This window comes from Abramis brama (assembly GCF_963993115.1).
Source record: "Abramis brama genome assembly, chromosome: 21".
Taxonomy (NCBI): domain Eukaryota; kingdom Metazoa; phylum Chordata; class Actinopteri; order Cypriniformes; family Leuciscidae; genus Abramis; species Abramis brama.
The window spans coordinates 31639826-31661204 of record NC_139983.1 but is presented as its reverse complement, the minus strand read 5'-3'; the positions used below and the strand labels follow the sequence as shown (position 1 = coordinate 31661204).

At 35.5% G+C, this 21379-nt stretch overlaps 1 protein-coding gene across 1 annotated transcript in view; it reads left to right on the top strand.

Moving 5' to 3' along the window:
* The window catches only part of LOC311072516 (leucine-rich repeat and fibronectin type-III domain-containing protein 2), a 114293-nt gene that overhangs the window by 20475 nt on the left and 72439 nt on the right, over positions 1-21379 (top strand). The window contains exon 2 of the mRNA XM_084097568.1: positions 18722-18859. The gene's annotated coding sequence lies outside the window, so the exon portion shown is untranslated. The remainder of the gene's footprint in view (positions 1-18721; positions 18860-21379) is intronic.

The window sequence follows — 21379 nt, the reverse complement described above, 5'->3', positions numbered from 1 at the left end:
CCATGCTATAATGTTATAGAGAGGGTAAACTGAGTCCTAGCCCTGCCACCCTTACAAATAAAGATCCAATTAGAACTAAAAATGGTTTTGCAACATAGGGGAACATCTTGAAGTCATACAGAGGAATGTTTATTCCCTAGTTATTAAAAAAAAAAAAAAAAAATCATATTGTGCAAAACTCACATAATACACTGGGCTTAATAACCTGCAACAAAACCAAACTTATACATATTGTACACAGTAAAAAAATTAAAAATAAGACTTTTATTCTTTTCATAATTATGCATGATTATAATGATTGTTAATCTAACAGTTCAAATTTGAACTGAATCTCATCATCATAATTTTTTAACTTATATTTCTATGCCTATTACATGTAATATGTCTCCTATAAAAACTTTAGATTGTGTTCCTCTCTAACCAGTTGGTATTTAGAGTTCTATAAAGTACAGTTGGTTTACTCAAAGTCTTTATTTTTAAATGCATTATAAAGGTATGCATAATGCATGTAATAATGCATGATATCTTTTCATAAATAATTGTAACCGGTTAAAATTATAATAATGTAACGATTCCTCGTTAAATGTGAAATTGTTTGTTTGTCGTGTGTTTTAATGCATTATACATTCTAAAGGTCTAACGTAATGTATTATAACTGTGGTGACAATTATTAATGAGACCATACAATGCATTATAAGGTGCATACAAGGAATAATGGATGATTTACAATGCATTATATATAAAGACTAAGTGTTACCGGAGAGTTCTATAAACTTCGAACCTAACACCGCAGGGACTAATATTAATTTGTTGCCTTACTGTTTCGGAAATAATTTTAACTTGCAATTTAATCGGTGAGAATTTAAGAGCTTCCGCATTGTAAGTAAATGTTTAATTGAGGTACAATGAATTAATGATTAATAAAGCTTATCTAGAGGGAAGAAGCACCGCGTGTCTGCATTTTCAGTTTGGATAGCAAAATTATTCTGAAATAATGTTTATATCAGTGATAAAAACAAAAACATGAAAGCTGGACACCTGAATCTCAGCTGTATACTGTATAAACCCTCTTTAAATGCCATTAACAACCAATCGCATGAACATGTACATTACCCTTCTATAATCATGAACCATTTCGATATTTCAAATTATTTATATTATCTTTTATAAAGGTTTTCAAAGAAGTGTGTGTATATATATATATATATATATATATATATATGTATGTGTATATGTATATGTATGGTCCATCTCCTATGTTTCATTGTGTTTTTGGTTTAGTCCTGGGACCTAGTTTTCCTGAGCTATCTTAATTAGTCTTTTCCTTCACCTGTCATCCTTCAATTATCCCATTAGTTCCTTTTGTTCCATCCATGCTTATAAGCCCTGTGTGTTCTCCCTTCGTGTCTGTTGGTTCTCGTTAATGTCTATGTTGTTGATTCCTGAGCATTTATTATTAAAGTCCATCTCCTTGTATTTTTCCTCAACTTTGTGAGCACTCCTTGTCAACGTGCCATAACAGATGTAATATGAACAGAATAATTTGATTCAATCAAGCTGTATTTTTATCAAATTACAATACAGTTAGTGTGAAAATATTATTTAATTGTGTGAATTTAGAATATTTAAAATGCAAACTATGAAATTTTCCATCCATCCATATTATGAAGCACATTATTCTGATTTTTTTTTTTCATGCTGTCAGAAAAAAAAAAAAATACAACATGACAGAATTCGACTGTGTTGCATGCATATCCTCTGTCAGTAGACAAATAAACTAAAGGAAATGTGTGAAGTGTGTTTTCAGAGAGTTTATTTTCTAAATAAACACCATTTAAAAAAAGATAACTTTTTTTCTTACCTCTCTGAAAAAATGAACAGAGCAGTCATCATTATTTAAATGGTAATAAACTCTGTTTTCATACTCATGTAAGATTGTGCATTTAAAAAAAAATAAAAAAAATTCAAACATAATGGAGTTAGAATTGTTCTCTGCTTTGCCATATCAGAAGGGCCAATTCACAAGACAATCAGAAACAAATACAATAGAGACCAAAAGCCTTATTTTCTCACTCAATGATTCACTCCGTGACATTTACAAAGCGTGCTAAGGCATATTTGGTTGAGATAAATTTACTACTCAAACGGCAAAGGCATCACTCTTTAAAAGAGAGCGATGCTGTTTTCTTTCTCTGGATGGTTCGATGGATGATTGTTGTGTAAATTGGAAATTTAACCTCAAAGTTTGGAGGTTTTTCTGTAATATTCATCTTTAGTGCTAGTCTAAACTGTACATAAAACTGCACTAGGAAAGACATAAGGAAAACTAAGGATGTATTAATGTTTCAAAATATGTTCTAGTGGTTAAAAAACCAACAGTATTTTGTCATTAACATTAAAGTCTATGGACGTGAGCAGTGAGCTCATGTTTATTCCATTCTAATTTTACACACACTAACACTAAAGCTTTTCTCGAAGGCTCTTAAAAGCTTCAGTTCCTTGCAAACATATCATTATTGTGAACCCATGCAAGACCAACACAAACCGTGGGTAGAATTCACAAACTCTTCAAATAAAGTGCTCAAACAAGCCCCCGTGAACAACATTGGGTTTCGAAAGTCTGCTTTAGACATCCTATAAGTAACTCTACATGTTCTTTACTGGTTCAAATTGGCTGCAACCACTTATAGTAAACCTTTGGCCACTTAAAAATAAAGATTATACATTGATGTTTGGCTCAATGTTTGGGTAAATTAGAGTATTCTAGGAAATTAAGTATTTTTTTACTATTTTTTTTTCTTAAAGTTCAAATTTAGAAAAAAAGAAAAAAGATTGAAATTTTTTGTAAATAAAAATAAAACCTATCTTGAAGGCTTTTAAAAAATTGTCACAAATGTTTATTGTGAGCCCATACACTACAAACTATCAGGAGAACGCACAATTTACCGTTTTACAGGACTAACTCTATGGCGGAAATTGCACAGGCTTGAAATCCTCATGTGGTGAGGCTTTCTGCTTTGGAAATGGTGTGAGGAGATATCAGATTGCATCAGGATTCATTGCGAATCCCACAGTCAGTGTAAGAGGCTTTACTGACTGACTTCTATTGGCAAAAGGGGATAATTCAATGAAACATTATGAGCCCACTCCATGCTCCATAAAAAGATTGCCTCCTCCCCTGCAGTGACAATGCAGCTCTCAATTTGGAAAAGCTGGAAAGCCTTTACCAGAAAAAAGGAGAGAATTCCACAGAGGGAATAGAATGTTTGGGCATTGAGAGAGAAGACTTCATCTTGTGTGTAAGGAGGGGCCGTCGTCCTGTGGGGTTGAAGGACTGGATTAAAGATTTCCTGCCACACGGGCATTAGCGGCTATGTCAGCGGTAGGATGATGACTCCGTTAGCGCGGTGGCATTCCTCTACGAGACCACTACAGAGATGGGTTTGTTAGACTGGAGACTTTTGTGACGTGATGTGGATGTGTTAGATGTGCTGATGTCATTTAGTAATGGTCCAGGCTGTGGTGGGAAAAGTGGGGCAAAGCTCACAATCAGATTAATTAGACTGAGACACATGACTAGTGGCTCACATGTTGGGATGAGAGGAAGCTTGTAGCGTTGTAAAACTCACTTTCTCTTGCTTACAAATACAAAACTGCTGTATTCGAATTCAGTGGATAAATGTGTGTTTGTTTGCACATCTCTGATAGTTAAAGGACACATGAGCAGATAGTTCACCCAAAAATGAAAATTCTGTCATCATTTACTCACCAAGATGTTCAAACCTGTATCAATTTATTTCATCTGCTGAACACAAAAGAAGATATTTTGATGAATGTTGGTAACCAGAAAGTTGATGGACCCCATTGACTTCCATAGTAGTTATCTTCCATATATGGAAGTCAATGGGATCCATAAACTGTATGGTTACCGACATTCTTCAAAGGTTTTTCCTTTAAATTAAGTCTCTGTGATTTTTATTTTTATTTTTTTCTTCCCTAGTTATCATAAGAAATCTTAAGTCTAATCACTCCTCTCCTCGATAAGCCTGACAATTTATTAATATCAGTAGAACAAATGGTGCAGGACAGGTTGTGTGCCAAAGTAGGATTAGGGCTTGTTTAAATCCTTAACCTAAAGGATGAGAGGTAGTAACAAGCTTAACAAATGAGTAAATGTTGATGACAAACTTTGATGTTGGCTTGACAGATTCTTGTCTGAAACTTTCAAATAAATTTTTAAAAGCGTGAAGTTTTGAAAATTTTACTCAGAGAATGTCAATAACATGTTGGTACCATGTGTTAGCAGAGTGCTAGCATGTTTCATGCATGTTTTAACAAACTAGCTAGCACAAGTTAACATGTTTCAATGAGATGCGTCCCAATCCACGTACTTATGCAATATTCTATGCCGTTTTGTAGTATAAATAGTGTGAGAAGTGCGTTCACACTGAAAATTCCAAATAGTAAAAAATCCACTTTGAATACCAGGATGATGCACTTAAAGCATGATGGTTATGTCCCAAATTATGCACTATACACTATTAACTTATTCACTATGTACTTAGAATCAGAATCAGAAAGAGCTTTATTGCCAAGTGTGCTTGCACACACAAGGGATATACCATGGGATTAATGATGCACTTAACCCGGTAGTACATGAGTAATATGTGTAACCATGTAGTATATGAATTTTATAGTTATTTTGTATAGTTAGTCTCATAGCATCTCCCTCTCTATTTCATAAATAAAGCTAAGACAGCTGAGTGCATGGAGTGTCCAACATTCCACCAATTTTGGTTAATAAACACATTGCTAGCATGTCACTAGCATGTTTTATCATGTTGCTATTTTGTTTCTTTTACTATTTAGCACTTTGCTAGTATGCTTATAACATGTATTATGTTGATTAAGAACATTGTTAGCATGTTGCTTGCATGTTTGAGAAAATTGCTTACTTGTTTTAAAACAGTACTAACACATTTCTAGAATATTTTGGCATGATATATATATATATATATATATATATATATATATATATATATATATATATCAGCAAATTCCTAGATGTTTTAGCACGGTGCTAACCCATTTTAACGTGTTGCTAGCTTGTATAAGCACGTTGATAGCATGTTTTAATAGGTCGCTTGCATCTTTCTAACATGTTTTATCACATTACTATCATGCCCTAAGCTATGCTTTGCTAGTGATGGATAGGTTAGCACATACACTAAAATGTGTATCCTTCCCTCCCTCCCCTTTTTTCAGAGATCCATATTTTGAATCAGCTCAAATCAGCTCATTACAGTATACTGTCTGGTCATAGTATGCACAATATGAAGCATTAAGATTAATGTTCAAAGCCCTCTCTATGCCAGAGCTTGTTTGCTACGATTCATCGATTCTACATGGATTCCTGTTTGTTCCTTAATGAAAGGCATTGCAAATGGATGTGCAGCGTGCAGCGTGAATTTGTATGCCTTGTACTGGTGAGGAAAGCATGCTAAACTGCACATAATGAGGCCTTATTGTTAACTCTGTATAGAAGGATCCTCTACATTACCTGCATTTGTTTGGAGAGTGCAGTGAAGCATTGCTGATTGATGTGATAATCTGAGAAACACTGCACAAAACAAATGATTCTCATTTGTGTCCGTAAGTAACATTTCTGAAAATATTTGTACAAAATTTGGAAGGAAAAGAAACCGAATACAAATTGCAAAAATGTGATACTAAAATGCTGTGCCATTTTTCTTTTACAGTAATCACATTTTAACAATGTATTTATTAGAGGAACCTAGGAAAAAGTGTTTTATGTAATAGCATCTACAGGTTTTAATTGAAGTTACTAACAGGTTTATTTGGTGTAAAGAAGAAAAAGAGAGAGAGAAATTAATTAAGAGCAGTACCAGACTCTGCATTAAGCTAACATTAATTATTATGCATTTATAGAACATGAACTAACAATAAGGAATATATTTTTACATTTTTTTATAAATCTTTGTTGGCTATTTAATAAAAAATAACATTGTTCATTCATGTTACTACACCATGCTTTCTCTGTTGTTGAAGATACAAATATGCGTTTAAGTGCGCATATAAATTTGACTGTTCAAACTCAGCCACCTGTCAATATAATTAATATATTCAGCAATACTTCCAATACAGTCTGAACTCCCAATAGTACAACTGGTTACATTTTTCTTTTTAGTTTTCAAATTTGCACCAAAGTAACAATACTTGATATCAATGTTTGACTGCAGTACAGTGTATATAAAAAGCCCCCCAATACATTTGTGCCCCATACATAGCACATCAATTGGAAATAGGGATGCTCCGATTAGGATTTTTGCAGCCGATACTCGCAAAACACTATCCATATTATGATACTTTGGCTTATTAAAGAGCCTACAAGACTTTAACACGGAAAATAATTGCAGACTGTCTTTATGAGGGAGTTATCATTAAACTGTTCATTCAACTAATATGCTTAAAAACGCTGATTAATTCATTAGTGAAACAAGGTGTTTAAATTAATTCAACTTTACAATGTTCAGTCGACGAGTAGCATGTCACTTGGATAACGCTGAAGTTGATGTTTCACTTCATAGAGATCAATGGCATTGATACAATGCCGCGAATCAGATTTGTTGTATTAAATCCTTTCAAATCGTTTCGTAAAAACGTTCCTCCATGTGATTTTTATTTAGAACATAACAGGGACTGCGGCTCTAAAGTTTGACGTAATCACGTGTTTTATGTCATCAAACTGGGATTGGTTCGTGAGATCGGCCAGATTTAGTGACTACCGATTGACTCATGAATGTGATCTTCGCTCGATTGATCGGAGCATCCCTAATTGGAAACATTTGATGTGAAAAAATCACCTTTTAAAAGTGCACCGATATAACTGCAACACCCATTGTGTAAAATATTACCCATCTTGTTTTGTTCCATTCAACTTCTGTCACACCACTATCTTGCATCCTCTCGCCTCCAAGCGTCGCCCAGGAGACAGAGAATTCTGATATCGTATTTATTTTGACAGCATGTCACCTCTTGTAAGTGTCTTTTTGTACAAGCTCTGTCATCCCACTTTCTCATCAGCCACTGGGTTATTTGGTTAATTTGATGAAAATGTCACATTGATGGCATGGTTGAAAAGAGCAGACAGCTTGTAAATAGAAGTTCATCGCAACTTTTTGGTAAAGCAGAGAAAGATGTGGTCAGTTAGATTAATTCATGAGATTTGAGAATCAATATAATTTGGGACAGTATGTAACTGTACAGATACTTTTTTGCTTTCTGTAAATAATATTGTGGTATTTGAACAGCACACTAGGGAACTTGAATTTTGTGCGTGAAATCAGTTTTGGGTTTAGAGTTTTGCGGAGTGCTGAGCTAAGTCTTTGAGCTTTCTGAGCATATTGAGCATATTTTTCACAAATAATGAAATTGTGTGGCTGAAAAGACTGTTTGTGAAGCTGTTTCATATCTATACAACTGCTCTCTCTGGGTCAACGGCAATGCGAACACAGATTTAAATGTTCCCATGTGGTTTTGTCAAAGGTTTAATTAACATGGGAGAATAATTGTCATCTAGGAATAAGATCGCGTGGGTGTTTGAATTGAGATCTTTTAACGATTAATTGGCAACTCTATAACATCAAAGACGAACAACTGATGAATTTCAATGGATTCTCAGAATCAAAGTGAAAATGTTTGAGAGCTATATATTGGTGGTGTGTTGTTAAAGATGGATTGTAATTGTTTCTTGAGAGTGTGTTAATGTGAGCCTAATGTGGTTCGATGTGAGTGCACATTGGTAATGTGTTGGTGTGTTGATGCGTTCTCACCTGTGTGTAAAGTCTGCCATCTGCTCCTTCTCTTGTCCGGATGACTGGAAGCTGTCTGATTATAAGTAAAGCTCGTCTTGACTTGCTGCCAGTGAGCGATGAAGTGAACATCAAAGCTTAAGCCAGACTGTGTCCAAGCAGGGCTTAGATCTGTCTCTCCATGCTTACGAATGCTCCAGGGTTCTTTGACTAATATGAGACTGTTGGAAATACAGAGCCCAGCCCACCCCGCCGGAGGACACCCAGGGGCCCGACGTGTCTACGGACTACAAGATGGTCATCATAATAAATGAGTAAAGCATTATTTCTGACATCAAGATCTTATGACAATATATGAAGAGTTCAGATGCAAAAGCCTCTAAGTGCCATCTGAAATTTTCTTCTAGAATGATCATTTTTATCAAGCTTGTATATTTAAGTTCAGTAATTTCACTTAAATTACAATTAATAGGTAATTTTCATTGCCATTTAAGTGAAATTACTGAACTTAAATATACGAGCTTGATAAAAATGATCATTCTAGAAGAAAATTTCAGATGGCACTTAGAGGCTTTTGCATCTGAACTCTTCATATATACTACTGTCGCCCATTTTTATGATCTTTTATGATCTCATCCACAAAATACAATAGCACAAAGAGAATTAATAGATTTTGATTGGCCATTCGAAGCCATCATAAATTAGCCAATATATGCACTTAATTGACTGGATACCAGTAGAATTCTATATTAACAGACCGAAGTACTTGTCAACTGTAACGTCCCATTCTTACTATCAAGGCATCAAAAACAGAAGCAGGGTTAAGCACCTTAAAGTGATAGTTCACTCATTAATAAAATTGTGCTTTTAATTTACTCACCCTCAGGCCATCCAAGATGCAGGCAACTTGTTTTCTTCAGTATGAAGATGTTTAGATGAAACCGTGGTCCTTAGTAATTCATGTAATTCAAGTCAATGGCTACTGTTTGGGAGTAAAAAAAACAACAACATATATAGGCAAAGCAAAATTAACACCTGTGGCTCCTGGAGATACATTATAAATTATAATACGTCATAATGCGACAGGAAGCTTACAGACTGCTGTAAATTCGCAAAGGATGTTGATTACAGGTAAAAATGCTGTAAATAATGTTCAGTTTCTTGCACAGACTGATGGTTTCGCTTCATAAGACCTCAATGTATACATTTTTTGACCCCATAGCGCTCAAATCACAAACAATATTAAAAAAAATTGGTGCCTGAAGAAGCGTTGTCAGCTTATGTGAAATGCGATTGGCTCTTGTGTGCCTCTTTATCTTTTGAATTAGAGGTGACTGAGTTCAAGGAGCTGGACCATTTGCAGCGATTAAAACTTTAAGTTTCACTCTGCTCCTCACATAAAGGTATCTTATGGCTTGGTTTGCAATCAAGTCATTTGTAATACTGTTTTTTTTTTTTTTTTTTTAACAAATACCTGTGATTTATACTTTTATCTGCCTGTTACATGTTTTATATAGTTGAGTAGTGGTTTGGTTAAGCTAGGGGGTTAGGTGGACAGAAAATCAATGAAAGTATAAATATATATTAAAATAATTTCTACTTTTACAAATGCTCACAAATAATGAAGTGCATATTGATCTGATGCATATGGTTGTCAGTTCTTATATATCAACACCTAGGGGTATTTTTAGCATCTTAGTAGTGAGAATGGATTGACTGTAAACAATCTTTAATTATGAACTAATGAACTATATTACATACATTACTGTGCATTTGATGTGCACTTGTTGTATTCCTCATTTGTAAGTTGCTCTTATGTAATGTAAATAGTCGATTCTGATGATTATAAATTATACATTTACATATTTATTGAACATATTAAACAATCTTTTAACATCTTGCTGTTTAGAATGTGTATTACACTAATTTTAACATGGTTAAATGGGTTTCTTTTTTTTTTCAAGTTGTACTTAATAACCTAAAAAATAACTTTCCACACTTCACAGTGCATTGCGACTGCAGATATTGCATTCGCCGTCCTGTTTTGCTAATTAAAACATCCTGTTACGTCTTGTTAAACTCACATCAATTATAAATGTTTCTCGTAGTGCAGATTTCATTAATCAGAATGCATAATAAGAACTAGCAACATATTCTCACGAACTATGTTGTTTATGTGAATTTGAGTGTACTCACCAACTCATATGTCTCTACCAACATTTCTGCAAAACTACACACAATTCATGGCAGTTTCCTCCTGAAAGGAACACTAAAGGCAGTAACTTTTATTCCACAGAAATTATTACAGATTATCAATTAATAGTCTTTTTTTGCATAGTTCTTTGCAGAATACTATGTTATGACCTCAAAACAGTTTTACCATAGCACAGGGGCAGTTCTAAGGTCAGTGGATATTCGGGGCTTTAGCCCAAACTAAAATTGGGTATTTTTATTTAAAGGAATGAATTAATTATAAAAGTGATTTAAGGGAATAAAGAAACAGAAAGGCTTATTGTATTAGTGAAATAATTGTAACTATTTGCAAATAATATTTTATTTTTAATTATGCATGCATTCTCTCTAAATGAATCAAGGACATTATAGCATATTTTCAATTCAAAAAGGCAAAATTTGATAAATAAATAAATAAAAGTTGAGTAATTTGTGTCACCGGATACAGTCGGTAGTTGAACATTTCTATTGTAAAACAGTCAAATATTAAATGTTTATCTACTTACATTTTACCAGGCATTCGTTCACTTCTTTAATCATTTTGACATTGATGAGCTAGACCGCAGAACTTTTAGTCATCCTAACAACAGAGAGAGCGGTGCGTAATGGAGCGCATCAGAGCAGCATCAAGAATATAAAATATATTGCAGTGGATCTCTTATTTGCATCTTAAGTTTATTGCCAATAATAATGACAGGTTTGTGAAAGTGCAGAACTTGGTGAGCTCGCGCAAAACACATCTTCAGCACAGCGACTCATTTAAACACCTCTGATTGGCCGATGTGTTCAACAGACATGTCTGTGATTGGCTACAATGCTCAACTCTGCAAAAGCACGTCGCAAGTTCCTATAATGCAAAGGGAAGAATATAAATAAAACTGTAATATCCACTTTTCATGATTAGGTAATCGCGGCTGCTGTAATCTTATTCACATTTGTTTTTCTGATTAATTGTTTTGCTCTATGAGAAAGACAAGGTAACAAAATATTCGGGGCTTTACTAAAAACATTCGGGGCTTAAGCCCCCTTAGACCAGCCCTAGCGCCGCCCCATAGCAGATGATTTGTAAATGAATCAAATAACTCCATATGTATGGCTTTTCTAACATAGTAAACTTGCTTGGTTGCTCACCTGACCAGTCATGCTCAAAGACTTGTAGAAGTGAGCTAAAATGGATGGTTGCTTCAACAAATGCATTTTTGTTTTTCACCCTTTCTTCTGTTAACAATATTGGTTAGGTTTAATGAAATGTGCAGCAGTTTGTGAGAGTCATTCACAGCAGTAATGAAGGTAAAATCTTCAGTGAATGATTACTTAGTAATTAGTAGAATGTCTAAAGGGGACCATCAAATTAAAGTGTAACCAAAAACAGTCATAATGTTCAGCCTTAACTTATAAAACAATAAACCCTCCACACACATGTTCCAGCCTGCTCTCATGAGAAAACTGGAGGATTTTATTAGGTGGCGATTTCCTATGAATTTGCTCGATGTGTTTCTTAGGAAAATCTTTGATTCTTTGTTCAGTAGGTTTTTAGTTCATGTAAGATTGGAGGATCATAGGTTATTACCTTGAGCCCTAGTTGGCGGACAGTAATGGCTGCCCCAACATCATTCATATTGATTTTACATGATCAGCAGGTGAAAAGGTCACACAGTAAAGTAGCGAGGTGGAGCAAGAGTGAGATGTTGTACACACCAGAGTATGTGAGCCGTGTAGGGAAAGTTGCATTATTTTGTGTGCAGAGCATCTGTGTTCTCTCTGAAAGAAATATAATTTGTAAATATTATTTTTTTTTTTAAATGTGCGTATTTGAATCTGCTGTTACAATGATTCTTTAGAAATCACACAATATGTTAAATGAATTTGAGGTTTTTAAACATTTAATTAATATCATATATAAACACAATAATGTCTACTGCATTCAATATTATCTGGACCTCTTAGGATTTGTAAGCATTTGAACATATTTGAAAAGGTTTTGCATATTAGAATTGGCCTGTCAATATGTTTACATTGCACTGTACAATACCTACGAATACTAATGAGATCACTTTTGTTATACGCATTTCCATATAATAGAGCATCTGTGTTTTTTCAAGCAAGAATAGCACACATTACAATACTGAAGACAAGGGAGAAACATCTCAGCTGGTGGCTATAGCAAACAAAACCAGGAAAAGCTGTTTTGCCAGTCATGTTGAATGATAGATTCATTGGGAAATTGTTTGAATTATGGATTCTCAAGGAGTTCCCTATGCCTGAGACTACTGACAAATCCGGCCTTGACACTTGCTCTGTAGGGTTTTTGATTGCAGAGTCAATAATAAAATGAAAAGCAGCCAGTCTGCCTTATCCTGTGAGATTGTAATGGTGCTTATTAAACATTCCCTGAAGGGCGCATGTTGTGGCAGATGTACAAGGTGTGTTGCTGAAGCATGTAATGTAAGCAGTATTTCCCTCGGTGCGTTTCACAACTTCTACGCCATTTTTGTAAGCATTGACAAGTGATTTTTATATTAGAGTGATTAAGTTTCTGAATTAATTATTGTGATTAGTCAATTTCCAAACATCACACAAGAGCTTACTTTCTAAGTGGTACCTTTGCTTTTGTATTTTGATCTGGCTCTGAGATAAAATGCCACAGTTGAGGTGCAATTTCAGTCAGATTACAGATTATCCAGACCCGATTCGAGAAATGAAATCTGTTAGAACTAATCCAACAATATAACTAATCAGCTTACTCTTTGCCTCGCTGCATATGCAATATGGCTTGCGATAGAGATGTTTTCAGTGAAAAAGAAAACCAGGATGAAAGACAATCATTATGACAAAATCATTTCTAACCTCAAATATTATGGTATCTGAGTGCTTTTCTTCAAAATCCGATGTATCAAGCTCAAATGCGTGCCTAAATATTGCATTTTGTCAAATGAACGAGTCAGTAGGTCACTATGGTAAAACATTTACAGCAATTGGCCTATCATGAAGGCCATCACTGTGTGTGAAGCATCATATAAAATTAGATCTCTGGCCAAAAACTACTCCATCATCACTCATGAATATTTCAGACCCCCAACATAACTTGGATGTTTGAAAATTTGATCTTACAAGTGTGTAAAGATATGCCTCAGAAATCATAAATATGTATGCCGTTTCGTTTCTGCGCCTCAGTTATCTAAAATGATTCCCGGGTGTGGATGCTGTGTAGTATCACATCTCTGGGCAAAGCTTTGCCAGCAACATTACTAATTACTATAATTAATTCTCTATGTTTGGCATCTGTGTATGTCACCTAATTAGCAGATGTGGTTCTATTCACTCATATTTCAATGGTTTGCCTTGTAAAAGAAAAGGTAAATTAGCTGTGCAATAAGGCTCTTTTGACCCTCTCATCCTTGAAAGGCAATGACAACATATTTTCAAAGAACATATGCAAGATTGGTTCATTTTTTTTTATCACGGTATCCAGCTTTCATCTGAAAGCTGTGAAGGTGATGACAGAATGTGTTTTGTGAACATATACTTTGAAATGACTGATGAAAGGTTCTGTCTTATATTGATAACTTATTGGCCTTTCAATGTTGTGCTGACGGTTTCATTCCTTCATTTATCACATGATCTTGACTTCAGAGAGATGTGTAATGGAGAAACAATGAAGGGAAGAGACTGTTGTTATGAAGAATCACAATAACTGCTGGATCTGCACAAGTGAGCAACTTCAAATTCTGTTAAAGTTCAATGCACTATATTTAATTGGCCATTAATAAAAATGTCATATTGAGTCTGTAATGTATGTAGAATTAATTCGATGAAGTATTTTTTATTTATTTATTATTATTATTTTTTTTTTCTTTTTTTGTGTGAAAAGCTACACAGGCTTTTGAACATTCACAGTACTTTACCATGTGTGTGGATGGCCTTATTCATCTGCCACCACAGAATATCATTTTTGACCAACATGAATTAATATATATATATATATATACAGTGAGGAAAATAAGTATTTGAACACCCTGCTATTTTGCAAGTTCTCCCACTTGGAAATCATGGAGGGGTCTGAAATTGTCATCGTAGGTGCATGTCCACTGTGAGAGACATAATCTAAAAAAAAAAATCCAGAAATCACAATATATGATTTTTTAACTATTTATTTGTATGATACAGCTGCAAATAAGTATTTGAACACCTGTCTATCAGCTAGAATTCTGACCCTCAAAGACCTGTTAGTCTGCCTTTAAAATGTCCACCTCCACTCCATTTATTATCCTAAATTAGATGCACCTGTTTGAGGTCGTTAGTTGCATAAAGACACCTGTCCACCCCATACAATCAGTAAGAATCCAACTACTAACATGGCCAAGACAAAAGAGCTGTCCAAAGACACTAGAGACAAAATTGTACACCTCCACAAGGCTGGAAAGGGTACGGGGAAATTGCCAAGCAGCTTGGTGAAAAAAGGTCCACTGTTGGAGAAATCATTAGAAAATGGAAGAAGCTAAACATGACTGTCAATCTCCCTCGGACTGGGGCTCCATGCAAGATCTCACCTCGTGGGGTCTCAATGATCCTAAGAAAGGTGAGAAATCAGCCCAGAACTACACGGGAGGAGCTGGTCAATGACCTGAAAAGAGCTGGGACCACCGTTTCCAAGGTTACTGTTGGTAATACACTAAGACGTCATGGTTTGAAATCATGCATGGCACGGAAGGTTCCCCTGCTTAAACCAGCACATGTCAAGGCCCGTCTTAAGTTTGCCAATGACCATTTGGATGATCCAGAGGAGTCATGGGAGAAAGTCATGTGGTCAGATGAGACCAAAATAGAACTTTTTGGTCATAATTCCACTAAACGTGTTTGGAGGAAGAAGAATGATGAGTACCATCCCAAGAACACCATCCCTACTGTGAAGCATGGGGGTGGTAGCATCATGCGTTGGGGGTGTTTTTCTGCACATGGGACAGGGCGACTGCACTGTATTAAGGAGAGGATGACCGGGGCCATGTATTGCGAGATTTTGGGGAACAACCTCCTTCCCTCAGTTAGAGCACTGAAGATGGGTCGAGGCTGGGTCTTCCAACATGACAATGACCCGAAGCACACAGACAGGATAACCAAGGAGTGGCTCTGTAAGAAGCATATCAAGGTTCTGGCGTGGCCTAGCCAGTCTCCAGACCTAAACCCAATAGAGAATCTTTGGAGGGAGCTCAAACTCCGTGTTTCTCAGCGACAGCCCAGAAACCTGACTGATCTAGAGAAGATCTGTGTGGAGGAGTGGGCCAAAATCCCTCCTGCAGTGTGTGCAAACCTGGTGAAAAACTACAGGAAACGTTTGACCTCTGTAATTGCAAACAAAGGCTACTGTACCAAATATTAACATTGATTTTCTCAGGTGTTCAAATACTTATTTGCAGCTGTATCATACAAATAAATAGTTAAAAAATCATATATTGTGATTTCTGGATTTTTTTTTTTAGATTATGTCTCTCACAGTGGACATGCACCTACGATGACAATTTCAGACCCCTCCATGATTTCTAAGTGGGAGAACTTGCAAAATAGCAGGGTGTTCAAATACTTATTTTCCTCACTGTATATATATATATATATATATATATATATATATATATATATACGTATATACGTATATATACACATATACACACATATGTGACCCTGGACCACAAAACCAGTCACATGGGCCATTTTTTATAATTGAGAAAAGGAATAAATAAGCTTTCCATTGATGTATGGTTTGTTAGGATAGGAGAATATTTGGTCGAGATACAACTATTTGAAAATCTGGAATCTGAGGGTGCAAAAAAATCAAAACATTGAGAAAATCACCTTTAAAGTTGTCCATTTATGTTCGCGATTGTGCTGCATTCACTCACAAAAATAAATGTTTTATATATTTACGGTAGGAAATTTACAAAATATACTTATGGAAAATTATCTTTACCTCATATCCTAATAATTTTTGACATAAAAGAAAAATCGATAATTTTGACCCATACAATGTATTGTTGGCTATTGCCACAAATATACCCGTGCCACATGTGACTGGTTTTGTGATCCAGGGTCATAAATATGTAAATATTTTGAGAGTGTAAGGAGACCGACTTGCATCATTCGCTGTGCTTTATGGGAGTGGGCGGAGCTAAAGAGCTCTTTTTGCAAGTGTTGCTTGTGGTGACTCTCTGATTTATTGGAGTTTTCTGTACAGCATCATGGGTAATGTCGTTTTTCACCATGAATTCAGCTCCTAAAAACTATTATTTTAAAAATGAGTTCTATAATGCAGGCTAACAGCTTCAAAAGAAGCAAATACCATGGATTCACAACCTCGTAGCTCACAGTAGGGCTTTAAAGTTTTACAAGTTATCATTAAAAATCTATTTTTCTGGACAAAATGAATGGAGTTTTTACTTCTAGACCCCGACTGCTGAACTCTATAACTATAAATTATGCATAATGACATGCAACTCAAGTTAAACCAGACCCTAATCCTGACTCTAATGCAGTTAGTTAATATTACTGTATTCAATGTATAATTACAGTGTATTACATAAGGATTCCTTAAAATAAAATAAACCCAAATATTTTGCTCGTTGTTAATTATATATTAACAGATGTGTACTAATGGGACCTTATTATTAAGTGTTACCAAATTATGATTCCTGCATGGAGAAGGAAGTAAACGCGAACAAAACAATAATTTAGACTGAATAAATTATATCTAGAGACCAGAAGGTCATAGAAATTTGAGATGTGCTCTTGGTCACCTATTGATTGTTCAGCAAAGCTTTAGCAGGCCTAAAGCATTATGCTAAAATCCAAACTACTCCAAACATCATGGCAACAGCATGACAACAGCCTGGCAACCACCTACAACAAGTTTTACACTTGCAAGCGCCACTCACATTTTCTTCAGATAATATCAAAGTGTAGTTTTGATAAGTATACTGATACAATTGATTAGAATATCTGAGGCGAGTCTTACCTCACAGCAGAGCACTGTAATTGTGTTTGACTTTCACCCCAATGATAGATTGCACACCGTCATAAAGCATAAATCATGTTTGCCTGCAGGTGTGTCCTTGATACTGCATCATATTTTGATGAGGCACTTTAGTGTTGCCTTGTAATGTTTCATACGATAAAATCAATGTATGTTGTATACAATTGTCACATCCATATGAAATGTTCCCTATGTTTAACGTTTTATAATATATCTTTACGATATACGTTTTATAAGTGCAACGATGAGCAGTGTTTAAAGAGAACAGGAATAAATCGTGTCATATTCTCGGCTTATCAGCAGCAGCGGCATTTGATCAGAACATCAACATGTCATGGCTAATACCAAAATAGAATGTGTTGCGTATGACACTTTTTCATGAGATACGGTGAACATCCACATCAATGAAACACATGACAACACAGAACAGACTACAGCTTCAGATAGGTCTAAGTGACATTGATAACAGCAGCATTATCACAAACGTGTGAATCTCTAGCTGGATAATAGTCCCTGAAAAGAAAGGCAGTGGCAGATAATTGCCTTTTTTTTTTTTTTAAGACTTTTCTTGAACAAAATAAAAAATAAAGAATAATACATAAATAATAGTGTGTGATAAATGGCCCATGCTATTTTTTTTTTTTATTTTTTACTCATGCTCAACTATTAATTCTACCTATATCTGTCTAGAATTTACTAAAATCGTGATCTTGCTCTTAAAAAGTAGTGTGGTGGTACAGGGCAAAATGGTACAGTATATTCCAAGGCACTGAATGATTAGCATATTCATATGCATTGGCATTGAACGATTACCATATTTATGTTCATTTGCATTTACATTGGACTCCAAGGAAAACCATGTCACTTCAAAGTCAAGGCACATTTATGTAGCATATTATACATGTTTAAAAGCAGCTACACAATAATAAACAGGACAATTCAAATGTTAATTTAAAATGTATCAATTATGTACAGTAAACACATTCATTTTTGGCTGTAAAGCTGCTCTACAGAAAATGGTAGTGTCATTATTCAGCTCAATTTGAGTCATCTGAATTACTTCAGTGACAGTTATTGAACTGAATTGGAACAGTGTTGCAAAGTTCATTGATTATGAAACAAATTCAATTTCAGCTATGAGCAGCCTTAGCAGAAAACAATAGTGTCATGATTCAGCTACAGTCAGTTCAATGTTGATTCAATTCAGTTGCAAACTTAGTGTTATTAACCAACTCAATTCAGTTTTGTTCTTCCATGGTAAATGCCCCCCCCCCAAAAAAACCCTGCTAATATTCAAAACCATGGACATGCTATGATACTTCATGGTGTTTATTTGTTCTTCTAAATTCCACAGGTACACAATGAAGCAGATGCATATTCTGCACACCAATTAAATTAAGATAATCTTGATAATGTATGCCATGAGGCCAGTGTTACTAACAGTGTGTTTTAGTGATTTTTGGTAGAGGTGCAAATGGCCAGATAAGCATAGAAGTTGTAGACTTGCACCATTGGCATAGTGGTTTTTCATGGGCAAACTCAGCTAAAATTTTATTCCGATAATGTAAAAATCTAATGTAAAAACCACAGCTTTTGAAACACATGTTCAGATAAATGTATTTTCCCTGTCTTGCAGGTGAACGAGTGACCCAATGAAGTGGAATACTACTTTATCGGAGTGCTGGAAGAGAAGTCACCTTGCCCCAGTTCTCCGAGAGCACAGGGAGAGAGACAGACATCTCTGATTGTTTGTTGCCAGTAGGGAGACGGGAAGGTCAGTAAACAAACTAGACTGCATTTCTCCTGCCGCAGAGTGTCATTTTGCCTGATGTTCAACTCATGTCAGCACAGGAAGAGATGTTTGGAACCCTGCTTGATATATCAGCGATTGACTGCTGTCAGTGTAAACACTGCCATTAGAAATGCCAGGAATGCAACCTCAATGAATACAGATTAAGATTTGAATTATTTTGATCTTTGAGCAGAGCTGATGCAGGGTTAAAATCTACTTTTATACTATTCAGAACAAAACTGATCAATTATTCGGAATACTGCGTAATAGGCTGCACAAGTAAAACATATTTAAACGGGCTATGTGTAAGAATTCTCATGTATTAATCAACATTTTATTGGAAATGTTTTGTTACAAGCTGTTCACCCAAGACCTTCCCTTAATTTCTAGGTTGTCTATGAAATCATGTAAACAGATTTTATGAAGGACATTTTTGCCAGGAAAATCAAAAGAATATGACACATTATATGAATGCTTATACAATGTTCGGGAAAATGCCGAAATAGCTTCTGTACTGTAATGTCACTGTGTCACGCAGAGAAAAGAGATTTATTCAAACTGTAGTCTCGCATAGACAGATCTTTATACATTTTAGTCTCGAATCAACTTTATACAGTAATCTATCATAAAAGTGTAATTTTAATGACCTCATCTATCAACATGATGCCTGTGAATTGCACAGCTTGTGCAAACAAGATTCTTTCTTAACTGCTGTTTTCTGACCACTGTCATTTTTGTTGCGTGCATTTTGTTATTGAGAGGAAAGAAAAAAGAAATGCAATACAACATGATGAGGTGCTGTAATTTAACAAAGGGGATGAAATCAGAGGTTCAGCATTAAAATCCAGAAAATATTCTTGCTGTTGTAAATGTCAGTGTCTTGCATAAATGACCTTGACTTACAATTGTAATAAATAAATATGGTAATCTTTCAATGCCATGGCATATGAATATGCTAATCGTTCAGTGCCTTGGAATATATCAAACTGCCCTCTAACACCTACCATGGCACCACAGTGCTTTTTTAAGGGCAAAATCATGATTTAGTAAATTCTAGACAATTATAGGTAGTCTTTATGGTCAATCCTGAGTATATATCCTGAATGTGTCTTTCCATGGCATGGGCCACTCTATTATTAATTCATTAATTTATTTATTACTCTTTATTTTTGTTCAAGGAAAATAAGTTTTCAACACTCCCAAAGTTTCACAGTCCTGTACCTCTTCCTGGTTCGGCATTTCATTCAGTAACATTAGGCAGTTTTGATTTATTTGATGATTGTGTTATTTACATATGCATCTGCTTACAGTACATATGCTATGGCTTGTTTCTGCTTCTTTTTCGACTGTGTTTTGATCAGGAGATTCAGTACTCTTTCAGAAGATGTGTAATTGCGCCCCCTATCACGTAACAGTGAAAACACAGGAAGTGTTTTCCATCAATGGTGGGGAAAGAGTTAAAAGTACTGCTGCAAAGGTATTACTCCTAAGCGAAAAACGAAAAATAACTGTGCAGTGAGTATATTGGGGCATTGAATCACACTCAGGCTCTTGTACGTTACAAGTTCACAAGTGCGAGCACAAGTAATGCGTTGCTGGCTGCAGTTCACTTAACGGCCACCTGTGTCGCAAATAACAAAGGTTTCTGAATTCTACATGCAGTCCCTTTAAATTGAAATTGCAATACTAAATAGTGTGATTATTAAACCACACAAGGCAATTTAATTAAATTAATTTATCATCTACATATTGTCTACTGCTTGCAAATAAAGAGGCAGCAGTCTGTTCTGCCATCCTGATATAATGCTTTTAGAGCAACTCACTATAGGTGCTTGCTTGACACAAACTCCATCTGGCATTGCTGCTAGTTTAGTTCAATTTATGTGGTGCGGTTATAACATGCATAGTCAACTCTATTTTCATACTCCTATTATTCTATACATTTTTGGTTGTTATATACAGTTTTATTGTATTAACAAAATATATTTAAGTTGCCTCAGTTACAAAAAAAAAAGAAAAAAAGTATCAAATCATATTGTCCTTGTCATAACACCAAAAGGTGGTTTTGAGTCCACTTTCTGGTTCTGTAACAATGTGAATGCAATGAGAATGGCTTGGTTACGTATGTAACCCTAGATCTAACAGGTGAAGGCTGAGATAGGGCTGGGCCCGTCTCAAACCCCGCTGTCAGATCCATTTGCGAACCCCACGTCTAAAGTCGCCCGAGCCGAGGGGAGCGCGAACCGAACCGCCAACCTCGAAGAACGGGAGGCGCAGCGTTCTTAATGGTAAACGCTCACAATCAGTCCCTTGAGAGCTGACTGGGCATGCTGCACTCCCAAACAAACAACACATAGTTGGTGTGTATCCCCACCCGTGAGATAACGAGTGCAGGGATGTACACACTTCCTATATAGCTGTTCGCTCGCCATTTATATAGTTTTTTTTACTATATATAATGAATATATGTGACAACTCCTGTCTAGTAGCAACTAAGGACAG